The following is a 15,744-nucleotide window of genomic DNA, read 5'->3' on the forward strand; positions in this document are numbered from 1 at the left end:
TGTGTTGTTCTTTCCCTTTTTTGTTATATAAATTTGTGGCTTTTGCATGTATTCATAAGTAGAATAAACTCCACTGGCTGCTGGACTGCAGGCATTATCTATGAATTCAAGGAGGCATGCCAGAGGTTTTCAAGATCTCCTGGTGAATACCAGGCAGAACTTGGAGCATGTTAGAAATTCAAAAATAGGTTTGCTGGCTTCTGGTCATTGCATTTTATAAAACTTTTCATTTTACACTCTTGATTACCAATAACCTGTGTTTAAGAGATTCCATACAGCTTCCCACTGTCACTCTAAGTAGAGATACTTCATTCTGGCTGTCACTTGCCTTTGTAAAGACATTCACTTTTGCAGAAATGACAATTCATTATAGAGTTTGGGTGAACTTATTTTTTTCCTTTACAGCCCCTAAAATAGAATGACCCAGTTTTTTGTTGTACTGAGCTTTAACAAAACAGTTAAACATTGTTATTACAGTGGCTTATTTTTATTTTTGGTGGTTGTAGAGCTTTAGTTTGTGTTTTGACTTGTGAAATACTTTAAACTTATCATAGTTAAATTCTCTAAATTTGTACTTACATCAATTCTCACCAAATTGATAGGCATTCTGGAGATCGTGTATACAACTGTTCATTTCCTGCTAGGTGTGGAGGTACATACCTGTAATCCCAGTGGCTCAGGATGCTGAGGCAGCAGAATTGTGAGTTCAAAGCCAGCCTCAGCAAAAGTGAGAAGCCAAACAACTCATTGATAACCTTTCTCTAAATAAAATACAAAACAGGGCTGGTTGAGTGCCCCTGAGTTCAACCCCCCTCCTCCAAAAAAAGTTTATTTACTGTTTATTTCCCTGTTTGACCTAACTTTGGTTCTCAATATTATAGTGGTCAGATTATTTGGGGTCTAATCAGTCACTTTGTCTCATTTTTGACACATGCTTCATTTTTTTTTCAGGTTCATAAGGCAAAGTGATAAACCTGGTAATGAACCATTCCTGAGTGACATGTCCCCAGGACTGGATGGATACACAGCTGAGTTCTATAAGACCTTTAAAGAAGAACTCATATCAATACTCTTCAACTTATTTCAGGTAATAAAAAAGAGGCAGCACTTCTAAACTCATTCTATAAGGCCAATATCCCCCTGATTCCAAAACCAGGCAAAGACACATCAAAAAAAAAAAAAAAAAAAAAAAAGAAAGAAAACTTCAGACCAATATCTCTAATGAAAATAGAGGCAAAAATTTTCAATATAATTCTGATAGATCAAATTAAAAACATATCAAAAAGATTGTGCACCATGATAAGTGGGATTCATTCCAGGAATGCAAGGTTTGTTCAACACACAGAAATCAATAAATGTAAATCACCAAATCAATAGACTTAAAGATAAGAATCATATGATCATCTCAATAGACACAGAAAACGCATTTGACAAAATACAGCACCCCTTTATTTTCAAAACAGTAGAAAAATTACAGATAACAGGAGCATATATCAACATCATAAATACTATCTATGCTAAGCCCCAGGCCAACATCATTCTAAATGGAGAAAAATTGAAAGCATTTTCTCTAAAAACTGGAAGAAGACAGGGATGCCCTCTTTTATGACTTCCATTTAACATGTTCTTGAGACATTGGACAGAGCAATTAGACAGTTGAACAAATTAAAGGGACACACATAGGAAAAGAAGAATCCAAAATGGCACTATTTGCTGATGATTTTATTCTATCTAGAGGCCATAAAATTCCCTCAAAAGACTTCTAGAACAAGTAAATGAATTCAGCAAAGTAGCAGGATATAAAATCAACACCCATAAATCAAAGGCACTTCTGTATATCAGTGACCAAACCTCAGAAAGGGAAACAAACCCTATTTACAATAGACCCCCCTGAAAATAAAATGCTTGTGAATCAACTTTAAAAAAGAGGTAAAAGATACTGAGAATTACAGAACCCTAAAAAAGAAGTCAAAGAAGACCTTAGAAGATAGAAAGATCCACCTTGCGCTTGGATCAGCAAATTAATATTATCAAAATGACCATACTATTAAAAGCACTATACAGACTTAATGCAATTTAAAAGAAAATTCAAATGACATTCCTCATAGAAATAGAAAAAGCAGTTATAAAATTCATCTGGAAAAATAAGAGACCCAGAATAGCTAAAGCAATCCTTAGCAGAAAGAGTGAAGCATGAAGAAGGTGGCATCATTATACCACACTTTAAATCATACTAAAAGAAAGAAAAAGTGTGGAGTATTGGCACCAAAACAGACTGGTTGACCAATGACACAGAATAGAGGACACAGAGACTAACCCACAAAATTACAATTATGTTAAATTAGACAAAGTTGCCCAAAACCTGCATTGGAGAAGAGATAGCCTCTTCAACAAATGGTGCTAGGAAAACTGGAAATCCATATGCAACAAAATGAAATTAAACCCCTATCTCTCACCATGAACAAAACTCAACTCAAAGTGGATCAAGGAACTAGGAATAAAACCAGAGACCCTGCATCTAAAAGAAGAAAAGTAGGCCCTAATCTTCACCATGTGGGATTAGGCTCTAACTTCCTTAATAAGACTCCTTTGACACAAGAATTAAAATCAAAATCAATAAATGAGATGGACTCAACCTAAATAGTTTTTTCTCAGAAAAAGAAATAATCTGTGAGGTGAATAGAAAGACTACATCCTGGGAGCAAATCTTTACTCCTCACACATCAGATAGAGCACTAATATTTAGGGCATATAAAGAACTCAAAAAGCTAAACAAAACAACAACAACAAAAAAAAAAAAACCAAAAAACAAATAACCCCAGTCAATAAATGGGCCAATGACCTGAATAGACACTTCTCAGAAGATGATATACTATCAATCAACAAATACATGAAAAAATGTTTGTCATCTCTAGCAATTAGAGAAATGCAAATCAATACTACTCTAAGATTTTATCTCACTCCAGTCAGAATGGTAGCTATTATGAAAACAAACAACAATAAGTGTCGGTGAGGATGTGGGGAAAAAGGTACACTTATACACTACTGGTGGGACTGCAAATTGGTGCAGCCAATATGGAAAGCAGTATGGAGATTTCTTGGAAAATTGGAAATGGAACCACCATTTGACCCAGATGTCCCTCTTCTTGGTCTATACCCATCATACTACTCTGTAGAATGATGACTTAGAAGCATCATACTACAGAGACACAGCCACATCAATGTTTATAGCAGCGCAATTCACAATAGCTAAACTGTGGAACCAACCTAGATGCACTTCAATAGATGAATGGATAAAAAAGTGGCATATATACACAATGTAATATAATCAGTAATAAAAGAAAATAAAATCATGGCATTTGCCATAAATAGATGGAGTTAGAGAAGATAATGCAAAGTAAAGTTAGCCAATCACAAAAACAAACAAACAAACAAACAAACAAACAAATACCAAATATTTTCTCTGATATAAGGAGGCTGATTTATAGTGGGGCAGGGAGAGGGAGCATGGGAGGAATAGATAAACAAACTCTAGATAGGGCAAGGGGTGGGAGGAGAAGGGAGGAAATGATTGTGAAATGTGATGGATAGTGAAATGTGATGGATATTGTAATGCATTCCGCTCTCATATATAAATTTTTTAAAAGGCTGGGGATATGGTTCAGTGTTTAAGTACCCCTGCGTTCCAATCCCTGGTACCCCCCAATAAATAAATAAATGTAAAGAAATAAAACACACACACACACACACACATACACACACACACACACACACACACACACATATATATATATATCATATATGTAGCTGACCTTGGGAGGCTTAAGTAAGTGATTGATGAGTCTTCCCAGACAGGTGGGTATCCTGAAGAGGGAAGGCTGAATAATGGATATAGAATTCATTATGTTATCCATGAAAATTATGTTCAGGTATATCCTGGTATGTCATTAGAAGGACAAATCCCCTAGTTGAGGGGCTAGTTGGTTTTGATGTTGTAGAAATGCTCAAAGCAATAATACACATCAAGTAAAATTATACTTATCAGACAAAATACTGGTTTCATGCTATGTAGAAAAGTAGGATATACAACTTAATTAAAACATGATAGCAACTATGACCTAAAATGAAACTTAGAACTGCAAAAAATATATACAATAAATTTCCAGTAATGATTGTAGGGGATTTTAATTGTTTTACAATTATCACGCACACATTTAAAATGAGCATGTTTTAATAAAAAAGTTACTTATTATTATGCTAAAAATATGAGCTGTATGTTGCTTTAGAGAAGTGATTTCTATGTAACTGTCTAAACAGCAGGAAACAGATCCTGAAACTTAGCATCAGAATCTAAAACCCCGAAAGAAACAGCCCAGAGCTCTATGAAAAACACAGGGAGGTTTAAGTTATTTGACCACTCACATCTCTTGTGCTAAGAAACCAGAGTCAATGAACTGGAAATGATGGAAGTATAGACACACAGGGAACACTTGGGGTTCATGGAGAAATGGTAGTAACTCTTAGAGAAAGCCCTCGTATCTCAAAGAAATTCAGTTTTGTGAGGCAGATGAGCCACATGTCTGTGGTTTGGAAAATCTCTGGAACAGGAACTATGTGAGAATATGCTTGGCTATTTCCCAACCCACCTCCCTAGGACCATGCTGAATCAAAAATGTGGGTGAGTACTCCTATCTTGGTATAACTTTCTCTGAAGGAGTTTCTCAAACTCAAAGGAATTTTTTTCCTGATGGACCCAGAGAAAGAAAATCACAGACAGAACTTGAAAATTGGTGCCCAGTCAGAATTAAGCAGCTCTAAATTTGATTGTCAGCAACTTGGCTGTTGACATTGTTAACTACTAAGAAAGAACTCAGTTGGTTCAGTTAATAACAGAGAGAGAACCAGCCTCAGATTCCAGAATCTGGAGAGCCATTAGCAGCAGCCACCACCCAGAGGCCCCTAATGAGAATAATTCTTAGGTCATTGGCATATATAGAATCTCAAGATATATCAATGGGAGGAACTGACAGTGTTGTTTCAAGAATTTCATATCATATTAGGAGATATAAAAGGAACAAATAAAAATATTTATTATCAAATGAGGCTCAAGAAGAGTAGGTTAGGGGCTAGGAATATAGCTCAATAGTAGAGAATTTGACTAGAATGTGTGAGGTCTTGGTTTGATTCCCAATGCGCTCTCTCTCTCTCTCTCTCTCTCTCTCTCTCTCTCTCTCACACACACACACACACACACACACACACACACACACACACACACACAGTAGATGATGAATAAGGGAAAGACCCAACAAAGCAAAGACAACATTTTTAACTACTCTGATGAATTCAAGCCATTGAAGATTCACATAATAAATTCAGATTGTGAAGATATCTAGACCAAGTTTTCACCTTTGTTGGAAGAAATATATCTATTGTACTAAGAATAATTGATGTGATAGTTTAAAATAATCTTTTGTTTCAAAATAATTTATTTCATTTACTGTAAGACATCAAAAACATAAAAAGGTCATTAATTACCCATATAAATGGTATAACATATTTATGAAAAATTTGGCTAATATCACAAGTATTGTAATAAATGAGAAATTCTTAGTTTGTATTTTAGTTTAGAAAAATCTGCATGTTTTCGTTGCTTTTTTGGTTACAAAAGGAGTAAGTCTGTCATCTCAGGCTCTTATACTCAGCGCTTATTTACTGGGTCTCTGTAAAATGCCTGTGGTTTCTTAGAGGCTAAGATGAAAATGAGGAGTGAGGCATGGTGCTGTTTTCATATACTTCATGATCAACTATTAAATTTAAAATCCCAGCAGTGGATTTCTGTGAGTTCCTTTCTAATAGTGTAAGTGAGACTAAATAAATAGAGCTTTCTAATAGAAAAATTAATCTGTGTGTCACTAAGAATCTTATAGAAGATATCATATTCTGTGAATGAAATAAATTTACTCAGCAGATTAGTGAGCATCGAGCTCCACATGAAGACTGGCATTTATTCTCATGGGCCCATGTTCAGCTGGCTGAAGACCAAGATGAGGATCATGAGAAGGTGGACGTTCAGCTTTCATGGATGTTACCAGAGAGTTTCTCAGAGTGTTTATCAGTTTGCTCTTCACAATAAGGATCATGTAATATTTTGCCTCTATACTCGCATCTGACTTTATCTACTTTGTGTGGGAAGCATCATGCCTAAGACAGAAAATAATCCATAAGGCAATTTTTATTTGTTCATTTTCTCTTTCCTAGTAGGATATAATCTCCTTGAAGACATTGTCAATAATATCCACTGATATATAGCTCAAATTATAAGTATACAAGAACAAACTTGAGACATGTATGAAACTTCTGTTGCTCAGTATCCTCATCAACATTTAGAATTAAGAGACTTTAAACATTTTTGTTAATATGATGACCATTCTCCTCTTTCACCATCTTCTCTTTGGCAAAATTACGATGACTAAGAACACTGTCATCCTCCCAAGGCCCCTTCGCTTTCTTTTATCTCCTTCAGTACCTGTTCTTTACTCTTACTGAGTCAGAAAAGATCTGATGACTAAATTTTTAAGAAATTTCACAAATAAAAATTGTCTAATGGAGTGAGGAGGGGGGATGGGGGCAGGAAAGATGGTGGAATGAGATGGACATCATTACCCTAGGTTACATGTATGACTGCACATATGGTGCGATGCGACATCATGTACAACCAGAGAAATGAAAAGTTGTCTGCAATTGTGTACAATAAATCAAAATGCATTCTGCAGTAATATACATCTAATTAGAATAAATCACTTAATTAAAAATGTCTAATAGATTATCTTTTATCTCAGGTCATGACTGTTGTAGGTACTCCAGTGTAGATAAAGTCAAAGCTGATGGAAATGCAAACTATGTCAGGGCTTCTATTCCTCTCAGGGGTAACTAGTGAGATAATTGTTCTCAGCCTTCATAGTGTAGTCCTTCTAATGGCTGGTGGGGAAAGAGGAGAGAGAGAGAGAGAGAGAGAGAGAGAGAGAGAGAGAAGAGAGAGAGAGAGAGAGAGAGAGAGAGAGAGAGAGAGAGAGAGAGAGAGAGAGAAAAGAATATGAATCATGAAGAAAGCTGTGTTTCTATATTCCTGCAACTAAACAAAAGCATATAATTCTTTGTATCTTAAAACTGTTCTTAAAGATGTGATTTTAGTATTTTAATCTTTGTATCAGAGGTAGATGCTAAGTTTTATAAAGCAAATTTATTTTTGAACAGTCTATCCTTTTTGAATTATGTGTGTTCCTTGTAAAGCTATGTAAATTTTTATTTCTATGTTCTAAATGATAAAAAGAAAACTTTGCTTTTGTTTTTCTTTCTGTTTCTTTATTTTCCACTATCTCCCATAAGTTTCTGCTGAAATTCCCATATCAAGAAATAGTCCGAGAATTTTACTCACTTAATTAAATACTGGTAATGTTCTGATAAAAGACTATATATAAAATCCTGTAATAGAAGATGAAACATAAGTACAGTTGAAATGAAACAGGAATTTAAAATACAACAGTTGCAATACAGGCAAATGATTAACATCATTAATTTATAAATCTTTCTTAAAGCTTAATAAGAGAAAAGGTTATATTAGGATAATATGAGTAAAGAATTTTAAAAGGAAAATTATTAAATAATAAGAATATCTAATATACTAAACTTCAAGTGTAACAGTAATATAAAAATATTCATATAAAGATGCAATAAGAATACATTTTAAAAAATGTATCATACTAGAAAATATTAGATACAGTAAGGCAGTATTGACCAAAAGGAAAGAATGTGATCTTAATAAAACAGATACTGATGAATACCTTATGGAAGATTAAAATCTCATGTCTGGCAAGGAAGCTGGGCTTTAGACTTGCTTCATCACCTTTTTCTCTAATTATGGACTGAGAGTAAACTAAGCTCTGATATGTATTTTTTTCTATTGGAGGGATCTACTCCTGGCACTCCCAGTGACTGCCCCCACCCTTCACCCACCCCATACCCACTGGCTAAATAGCTAAAGTTGAGAGTTTAATTGATTCATGCTTCTCTGAACTGCTTTTTATAACATCTTTATGAAGATATAATTTGAATAAAACTAATTTTATCCCTCCTATCAATTAGTTTTCTTTCTTTTCTTTTCTTCTTCTTTTTTAAGTCTTTTCAGAGTTGAGCAAATGTCACCACTTTGTAAACTTAGTTAATTTTTTCCCACTCCTAAAGAAACTCATATTCATCTGCAGTCTTGATCATTACTCTAATACAGACTGCATCTGGAAAAGAAAACACAGAGAAATATATTCCTAATATATACTCCTGAGATTCTCAAAGATGTAGATGAACCAAAAATTATCAAAACATAATACAAACAAACAAATACTATGAGAAGAAATAATACTTTTACATCTCAAAAATTCAGATATTAAGATTATCAGAAATAGACCAAAAAAGGAACATGTTTAAAATTTACAGATCATAAGTAACTAAGAATTATGGGAAATAGTAAAAGAATACTATACATTTCTTAATTGTTTAAAAATGTAAGATGTTAAGAATTATAATATAAATATTGAGATTAAAATGTCGATGGTTTAAAATTGTTTAGACATACTTAGTCTCTTAATAAGGGACTAAATAGAATATATAATAGAAGAAATTTTTAAAATGCAGAAAGTAAAAGGAAATTTGAAATTTTTGTGTTCAAAAATGAAGTACCTTAATCCTCAGATTTCAATGTCTAAGTGCAGCACTTGAACATGAATGTGCAGGTGACCACCATAGCAAGATTATGGAACTTGAGGGAGAAATGTTTTGCTGCATACATATTACTTAGATTATTATTTTTAAATGGCACAAATGAAAAGCCAGAAATTCATCAAATAAAGTATCAGAATGATGTTTGAATACTACCAACCTCTAACCCTGCTTCCAACTAACTTCCACTAAAGGATAACAGCTAAAATGAAATTATTGGTATGTTAATCCACCACTACCTACCTTTGATCATATATATATATATATATATATATATATATATATATCTACTTTCAGCTGGCTTGATAATGTTTTATTTCTTAAGCAAAATATTGGGCAATGGATCACTTTATATAAATGCTATGAAACAGGTAAAAATAATGATATAAATTACAAGGCACTTATGTAAATAAGAACATAAAACATATGGCCTATTTAAAAAATGCTTCAAAACATTATGGAAACCATATCTTTGTTTATATATAAGATACTAAAATATCATATATTCTCTATGAATATTTATACATACACACATATGAAAAATATGCACAAAACTGATTATCATAACTGAAAGTACAAGAAATGAGTGAAGGTGAATTACAAATGTAACATGAAGGCACATTACATTTTTCTGTGTTGCATTTATTTTTTAAAAAATAATATATGCAAATATGGCTTGACTAGCTAAAATATTTTAAAAAGGAGAAATAAAGACTAGTATACAGATAAATTTTGAAGTGGCTAAACTTAAAGCAAACAAACAAAAATAAACAAGCTTATCATAAATAACATTTATTATGTTGTTAACTTCCTTTCATCCTTAGCTTCTACAGGGTTTTAATCATAAAAGTGTGTTGAATTTTGTTGAAGGCTTTTTCCATATCTCTTTGGATAACCATGTGATTTATGTCCTTGGTTTTATCTATGTAGTGTATTACATTTATTGATTTTCAGATGTCGTATCAGCCTTGCATCTCTAGATGAACTAGCTTGATCATGGCATGTGAGCTTTATAATGTGTTGTTGAACTGAATTTCTTATTACTTTGTTGAGTATTTTTTCCATTTATGTTCATCACTGTTATTTGCAAATGATAAAATTCCATACTTAGAAGATCCTAAAAGCTCCACCAGGAGACTTCTAGAATTGATTAACAAATTTAGCAAACTAACAGGACACAAAATCAATGTACCAAAAAAAATTTGTATACACTAACAATGAATCTGCAGAGAAAGAAATCAGAAAAAAATAGTTTAATCCAAAATAATGTCAGAAAAAAATAAAATATCTAGGAATAAACCTAACAAAATGAAATTCCTCTTCAATGATAACTATAGAATTTTTTTTCTGGTTGCATCTATAGAAAGCAGTTTTCTGGGATTTGCAAAACATAAGGTTGAAAATGATAATAAAGAATGATTTGCAACCACTCAAATTTTCTTTAAAGAAAGGCAGCTAGAACTAAATTACTTATAATTTCTCTCTCCTTTTGCAAATCCAGAAATACATTTCATACATAATTATTTATACAATTCTTAGTTAAAATGGTCAAAATTAGAACTTTTACCTTTACCAGTTCCAAATTATTAAACACCAATAGAAGATCATGTGTGAGAAGAACAATGAAAAACATAAAACAAACACTTCTTTTTTTTTCCAGGAACAGGGGTGTATATATGAGTAGTAGGAGTAATGAAAGTATAATTAATATTAATTTTGAAACCTCTGAGAAATCTATTTTTGATTAGAAACTATTATTTACCTCAGAATATGAAAGGTTAAAAGTCAAATTTATGTACATGTACCTTCTTTCATTTGCTTTTAATGGGGGAAGTACAGAGATCTCCGAGTGGCTCAGCCCTCATTGAGTTCTTTCTATCAAATGACTTGAATGACTCACCAGTCATAACAAAGTGACCCAATCTCTTTCCCCACCAGATTTTTCCTGGGAAGAGACTGGGCCTGTCTGATTGCTGCTGTGAAAACTGGAGTCTCCTCTAACATCTCATAAGCACCTCACTCTGGAAAGAGATGACTATAGGTGGGAACCAAGACTGCAAGTAAGTGTATTTAAACCTACTTAGATTCTTTTTTGCCTGCTATAGTCCAAATACATGAGGTTCTTATGAAATAACATCATATGATACAGATACGAGCAGGCCACAAAATCCAGTCCATCACTTTAGGGTCAATGGACAGACTAGCCAATGGTTCACCTTTTAGGAATTTGAAACATCTAAAAATAGATGAGGTGGTTTCTCAACAACAACAAAAAATAATAAAGAGAGAAAGAAAAAAACATAAAAGGGGAAATAAGGGGAGGAAGGGAAAAAGAAGAGAAAAGATATGAAACCATAAAAAAATCTTAGCTAACAAGAATACTTTACTTAGAAGGAAAAAATGCATAAAATGCATACATTTTATGCAGGTTAATGCAATATTAAACACAGTAGAATATATAGGCCTTATAATACTTTTGTAATATCTCCAAGCACTTTTTAAAAATATGTGAGGCTAATTCAGAATCATTGTAAATAAAAATATACATTTATTTATAGAGAGAGGGGAGGGGAAGACGAGGAAGGTATGGCATCAGGGCAGATCCCCATAGACATAAAAGGATGAAATGTTTTTTTTTGTAATTTTAATTGATATGGCAGTAAAATTGTTGCAAAGATGTAGGCTGATTTGAAGTAGAGGGATATTTTCAAATATAACCTTATAGCTACATTTGCAAAAGAAATTTTTGTGAAAGTTCATTAACCCTGTGGATATGTTTATATCGACCTTTCCTAAAATAAAATAGAAGCAATAGTTAAGAATGGGTCAGGGACTTCAATCCGGAAAATGAGATGAGATCTTTTATATACTTTCATGTTCTTCCCTAAAGCTGGTTGTGAAATGGGTATTCAGCTTTAGTGGGGTATTAATAGGATATCCAGAGCAGACACACATCCAACCATCTTCCTTGAGGACTATGACTGCTTTGATTTTTATACAATAGTCTAGAAAGAAAAAAAACAGAGAAATTTTCTTTAGAAGGATGTTGCCTGTAGATAGGTGGATTGGGGAGAGTAAATAGGAGAGGAAGTCACATGCAGAAAAGTACATTTTCCCCAGCATCCTCCAGTGTGTTTCACCCTTTCTCCTGTGGAAGAAGAAATAAGGGGATGGAGGAATTGCATACTTTATTTTTTTTCCCAAGCACTTTCCTGAGATGGTAAAAGTTGGGGTAAATCCTTCCTGAATATTTCAAGAGTACAGAAAGGGCTAAACTAAGAAACATGGAAGGATTAAAAATTGTTTTTAGGTTTTCCATTGGCTCTGGTGTTCCTCTGGTGTTTCTTATGAATATTGCCTCATAAACAGCCAGAAATGACTTTTTCCTTTCTCTCCAGTTTCAGTGGGATGCTGAGCGACAGGCTGGATGTGGACAATGGAACTCTCAAATCTTCAATTTATTTTGTCTGGCTAATTTGTACGGCACTGCTCCAAGTGTAGATGTCTTCCCCACACTCTCTGTATGAGGTGCATATTGAATTAAGTTTACAAGAATTTCCAAATCTTATATTTTCTCTTCTTACTCTTCTTATGGTTTTCTGTCAGAGAGTTGTAATGTCATGGGATAATGAAACACCATACCAGAATGATAAAGCAAATATCCTTTTAATTTGCATCTTTGGAAGATTATATACAACACACTAGAGTCTACATATCACCCAAAGTCATCACTGATAGTCTGAATGGGCCAATAATTTATAACCCACACAGCTCCACTGCAAAATCTATATGAGAAAGAGAAAATGTATTTTTTCTGGTGTAGTAGCAAGAAAATCAATCTGTGGCTGCTTGACTGATACTGATCTTGTGATTGAGGTGTCCTTAATCAAAGGAGTCATGAAGTCTCATGAGCAGAGTGCATTGGAATAATAAAGAAGAAACCTGGAGAGGTAGAAAAGTTGCAAGCACGGAGCTGCTCACAAGCATCTTCAATGCATGTGACAGGGCAGAATGAATGTGTGACTGTCACCCTTAGCAGCTTATATTTATGGGGCAACTGTGGGTGCATTAAGCACATGGAACTTAATGTTCCTTGTCTACCAATTCTTAGTATGTATTCCTACCTCAGAAACCTTTATTATGGTAGCATAATACTTTATAAATGATTAAACAAGACCATGAATGAATGATTGTGACCGTGTAGCAGTAGGTATGAAGTAACAATTAGGTCCTTTCTGCATCTTGAGGCTTCTTCAAGAATTTCTTCTAAAGCAAGCTCCTTTTCTTTGCTTAAGAGCTCATTTTGATAGCCTGGAAACCTTTGAACCTGTCAGCTGTTCTGGAAATATTTGAATTATTTCTCCTCTATTGTTTTCCTTCTTTGCTGCCCAAAGTTGTTAAAACATAAACCTGAGTAGACAGAAAGAAAGTCAATTTCTGCACCTCCTTTCCAGCCCATAGAAGCCATTTATGGTTATGATACAAACATGAAGTCATGATGATGTGGGAAAAAGACAAGAATCTTTATCAGGTGACCTGGCTAGAATATGGACCCTTTATCCAGAACATACACTTACTCATACTCATCTCTCAATCTGGCCACTCTGGACCTCATTGAGCTCCACAGTGTAATACATAATTCATCAAAGATACCATGACTCATGAAACAGCATTGTTGCTTAGATTTTATAAAAAGGGATTGAAAGTACATGAAGTTGAAGAAGTATCTATTCCTCTTTAAAGAAAAAAACTATCATAAGTAACTGTAGTATCTTACAAAGGTACTTTAAAAATAAATAAATAAATGCTATAGTTGAGCATGCTTTATAAGTTGCACAGTGCTATACAAATATTAGTAACTGTAATCTTTTAAAAATGAAATTTATCCCAGGAGTTATGTCCCTTTTTCAGGAAGGGACATCTCTAAAACTGCTCCTTTTCCCACAGTGTGGAAAACCCACTTACATAAAAAGACATTAGCATAATCTATCAAGAGTGAAAGATACCATGACTCCTGAAACAGTAATACTGCTTAGATTTTTATGAAAAGTAATTAAAAATATATGAAAATAAAGAGTATCTATTCTACTTTAAAAACAAAAACCTATCATAAGTAACTATAGACATTGATAAGAAAGATTTATTTCAATCTACAAGCTTCATAGATCAAAATATTTGAACAGTTCTTAGGAATGATTTGGGGAACATTCAAACTAGAATTGTCTCTGCTTCCTGGAACCAGGCAGGAAGCTGAAATTAGAAAGGAAGCAGGTTGATATCTATATTCCATCTTATCTATATTCAACCGCTCCCTCTAATGATTTGTGCTGGTGCCAGTGGCTCATGTCCATCTAAATGGGGCCACTGTAGATAAAGGATCCAGTGGTGATTGAACCATTCCTTCAATATTAAGAAAAGCTAAAGATTTGATTAGTAATACTTAAATGCTGGCAAAACCTTAAACATATAATGTCTTTAAATGTCAATTTAAACTTCCAAAAGAGTAAAACATGAAAATAAAACTAAAGCACTTGAGAGCTTAATTTATTTTCCATCTAAGACCATAATGAATGTATGGCACAGTCAAGGGCTTCCTACTTGAATTCCCACCATTACACTATCAAGAGGGTGTCAAGTAATATGGCACATGAGTAGGCTAATTCAACTGTTTGTGTTCCCACATATATCTGTGCTCACAGTAACCACTTAGTGAATAAGTACCTCACAGTTTGTTTTGTTCTTAACAATTTTGTTGACTATTTAAATATGTATATGAGTTTTTCCATCTCCTTGGTTTGAGAAATCAGGATATTAACTACCATTCCTTGGAATTAAGAATTATCTGCCCTGTTTCAGCAGCCCAGGTAGGCAGCATACATCAATAACTACATTATATGAATCACCTACTTCTCATCCACTGACTTTTAATGTATGAATTGAAAAGGTATATGCCACACCATGTACTATATAGGCCTGGATTCTCTTCCCAGTGCAAACAGCCTCACAGTTGAAAGCATCATGAATCTTCCATTTAAGCACAGTCATTATAATATCATTTTCTACAGCATGAGATTGTTACAGAAAGACACGAAAGCCTGTGCTCTCCCATAAGGCAGCTATGAATCTTTATGCATGTAATAGATTTTGGAGAGTCCCACACCATTGCTGCTACTGAGAAATTGTGGAAATAGATCATGTAGGAATGACCAGTCCATTCTACTAGGGTCAGGTAACCTAATGGAGGTCTTACTTCCACCTTAAATCTTCTTTAATTTCTGTTTTTGGCAGAAGAAAGATGGTCCAAATTTAGGTATCCACGCTAGAAGAGACAGTGCAGCTCATCAGTGCTCTCACAATCAAACCTAAGAGCAACAGGCCTCCAGAGACTGCAGACAAAGGTGAGCACTGGGCTGGCTTCTGAATATTTCACACAGGCTTCATCAGCTTGCTTTCTCCAACATAGGGAGTGGGAAAGGTGTTTCAGCAGCACTGATGGAACCAAGTGAGGGATGCCTGAGCACAACCAGATGAGGCTGATCCACTTTGCTACCTTTTAGTAAAAGCCCCTTTTGTACCTGATTTGTAATCTAGTCTATTAAGATTTTTTGTTTTTATGTTTTATTTAGAGACAGCATCTCACTAAGTTCCTTAGGGAAGAATGGATAATGTTTGGCTGGAAATAAACTTCTCCATGCAGTGTGCATATGATAATAAGTCAAAAGGTTAGTGTCATGTCATATTCAACCAGCCCTATGTGGTGTTTATGGGACTCTTTATTTCTGTATAAAACTTACTTAAATGTAAATTTTAGTCCTTCTGAAAATCATTACCAGATAATGGTAGGATTATTGTACAGGAAGGATGATTAACTTTGGGGAGGGACATAATTAATTGATATTAGCAGATGCATTTACCTCCATTATGGACTTAACTAAGGTACTAGACTGTGTGGTCTGTGACCCCTCCTCT

General features: G+C 34.1%; 1 long non-coding RNA gene across 1 annotated transcript; it reads left to right on the forward strand.

Annotated features, from left to right (window-relative positions):
- The first annotated feature begins 957 nt into the window (after nt 1-957).
- Nucleotides 958-15,534, forward strand: LOC120891271 (uncharacterized). Its single transcript, XR_013429936.1, has 4 exons — nt 958-1,087; nt 10,714-10,835; nt 12,174-12,303; nt 15,064-15,534. It is a non-coding gene; the product is annotated as an uncharacterized LOC120891271 (long non-coding RNA).
- The last annotated feature ends 210 nt before the right edge of the window (nt 15,535-15,744 follow it).

The sequence above is a fragment of the Ictidomys tridecemlineatus genome, chromosome 2 (assembly GCF_052094955.1).
Source record: "Ictidomys tridecemlineatus isolate mIctTri1 chromosome 2, mIctTri1.hap1, whole genome shotgun sequence".
Classification (NCBI taxonomy): Eukaryota; Metazoa; Chordata; class Mammalia; order Rodentia; family Sciuridae; genus Ictidomys; species Ictidomys tridecemlineatus.